Genomic DNA, 2,853 nt, shown 5'->3' on the forward strand with positions numbered 1-2,853 from the left:
TGATAAGCAATCAGTAGTGTCAACTGAGTGCTTACTCCTTGTAGAACACAGAACTAAGCCTTTGGGAGAGTACAACAGAGTCAGTAGTATTTATTAAGTGCTTACTGTAGGCAGAGCATTGTACTAAGCACTGGAAAAGAATATATGGGTGGGAATTAGCATGGTCCCCATCTTTCAGGGGGTTTACAGTCTGACAGTGGGCACAATTCCTGCCCTCCAGGAGTTTACAATCCGGCAGAGATTACTAACAGTAGTTGCATTTTTGTTCCTCTTCTTTGGGGGCAGGAGTGTGTCTGCTTTATTGTGGTGTTGTATTCTCCCAAGAGCTTAGTAAAGTGCCTTGCATGCAGTAAGCTCTCAATGAATATGACTGAGTGATTAGTAATTGTAGTATTAATGTGATTCACTGAGCTCCCACTAGGTGCAATGCACTGTACTAAGCACTTGGGAAAAAACAACAGAAGCAAGAGACCCTGCCCACAGGGAACTTACATTCCAATGGGGGTGACAGATAACATTATACTTATAAATGGAGGTATCAGAATCAGTGCTTGAGCAATCAGTCAAATATAAAAATGTATAGGTGGGCCATCCCCTCTCAGGGTCCCACTTGGAGAGTTTCCAGTACTCTACCAGTCTCGACAACAGGAGTGAGAGTCAAGCAGAGGCCTGTCCATTCCATTCCTAGCTTGGACAGTGGCTAGTGAGTGGCAGGCAATCTGCTACAAATCATAACTCCCCTTCGCTGGGCAGCAGCGGCATGGGAGAGAGTCGAGGGTGGAGATTCAAATTTACCGCACGGAAGGAGGCAATGGTAAACCACTTCTGTATTTTTAGCAAGAAAACTCTATGAATACACTACCAGAATGATTGCAGAGGGAGGTGGGGCGTTTTGGTGGAGATGCGTCCATTGAATCTTTATGGGTTGGAGACGACTTGACGGCACAAGACAAGACATAGGAGAACCAAGGATGAGTAGTCGGGCTGTTGAGGCTCGCTGAGAAGCAGCACAGGCTAGTGGATAGAGAACGACTTGGAAGTCAGAGAACGTGGGTTCTACTCCCGGCTCCGCCACTTACCTGCTGTGTGACCTTGGGCAAGTCACTTAACTTCTCTGTGCCTCCGTTCCTCATCAGCAAAATGGAGATTCAATGCAGGCTCTCCCGCCTACTTAGAATGTGAGCCCCATGTGGGACCTGCTGATCTACCCCAGCGCTTAGTATAGTGCCTGGCATATAGTAAATGTTTAACAAATAGCACAATTATTATTATTACCATTATTAGTATTACTGTTCATTGTCTTTTTTGAAGGCAGGCAGCAAGGAGGCCACAGAGCTGGGTATCGATGGAGGATTCCTGACCTGGTAGTGCCTACCCAAGTCTATGTCATCCTACCCCTGGAGCCGAATGCCAGATGGGAGCAGGAAGAAGGCAGGAAGCCAATATGTCAAATGGATCCCGAAGAGCTGCCCGAGGAACGAACTGCAGTAAGAGGACGCCTTCGTCAGAGCCATCCTGTCCAGATGGCATTTAGTGGGCTTAAGCTACCCTAAGAAGGAGTCACATTTGCAGGCAGAGGAAGCAAAAGCCTAATTATAATTAGAGGATGTTGGGCTTAAATATCATTCAAAATGACCCATCATTAAGCCAAGAAGGCAATCAGGTTTGGAATGTTACAGAGACTATGCCAGCGACGTCTACTTGGCTTGCAAGCTGTTAGCAGGAATTGAGTTCTGTGCTGTTGGAGTTGGGATAGGGGCTTTAAAATCAGGTCTGGGCAGCTTCACGCTCAGTCCAAAGGTACCTCGCCCCTAAGGCTTTAGTCCCGCTTCCGACGGGCAAGGACTATGCTCATTTACATCATATTTTCACATTCATTGGATGTCAAAATACCCTCAGCCCCTCTGCCTTCTCTTCATTTGGGCACCGGGCCCAGTGGGGTTACCCTGTCCACAGCTGAACCCCCTCTGGGCAGACTCTTAAATCCCAGTGTGATTCGATGGGTCCCACGCTCAATCAGTCAGTCAGTCCTATTTGTTGAGCACTTACTGTGTGCAGAGCACTATACTAAGTGCCTGGGAGAATAAAATACAACAAAAAATAGACACATTCCCTGCCCTCAGTGAGTTTACAGTGTAGAAGATTAGTTTACAGTCTAGGAGATTAGTTTACACGCTACACCGTCATTCTAATAGTCTTACAGTCCTATACCCTCATCCTCGGCCCAGAATGGCAGTGGCAAGGAACCTGGAGCAGCAGAGTCACGGTCCCGCCGGGGCTAAGAACGGGAAAAGCTGGCTTGGGCTACCATCTTTCACGTTAGCTGGTGAGGCAGGACATTTCCCAGCTCCTTCTCCAGTCTCCACCCACAACCAAAGCTCTGGAGGGAGACTCAGGGACAACCTGCCCAAGCCATGACCAGGCCTCATCCCACTCCCCGGAGGCCGCAAACAAGTTGGAGGGCAGGTTGGGTTCGAATTCTGGCTCTGCCACTCGTCAGCTATGTTTTGAGCAAGTCACTTCACTTCTCTGGGCCTCAATTAAAATAGGGATTAAGACTGTGAGCCCCAGGAGGGAGAGGGACTGTGCCCAACCCAGTTACCTTGTATCTACCTCAAAGCTTAGTACAATGCCTGGCATATAGTAAGTGCTTAACAAATACTGCAATTTTATTATTATTATTATTTTTACTTTCCTAAGCACTTAGTCTTGTGCTCTTCACACAGGAAGTGCTCAATAAATACCATGATTGATTCTTTGGAGGATCAAGTCCTTCAGGCTTTTTCCATAAGGATAGGTCTCCCTCTTAGAGGTTAGGCAGAACTTTGGAGAGAGGGGCTCCCCCAGGGCTGT

At 47.5% G+C, this 2,853-nt stretch overlaps 1 non-coding gene across 1 annotated transcript; it reads left to right on the forward strand.

Annotated features, from left to right (window-relative positions):
• Positions 1 to 592: 592 nt before the first annotated feature.
• LOC114806653 lies at positions 593 to 730 on the forward strand. The gene has a single exon (XR_003754716.1). It is a non-coding gene; the product is annotated as a small nucleolar RNA SNORA7 (small nucleolar RNA).
• The last annotated feature ends 2,123 nt before the right edge of the window (positions 731 to 2,853 follow it).

Source organism: Ornithorhynchus anatinus, chromosome X1, assembly GCF_004115215.2.
Source record: "Ornithorhynchus anatinus isolate Pmale09 chromosome X1, mOrnAna1.pri.v4, whole genome shotgun sequence".
Classification (NCBI taxonomy): Eukaryota; Metazoa; Chordata; class Mammalia; order Monotremata; family Ornithorhynchidae; genus Ornithorhynchus; species Ornithorhynchus anatinus.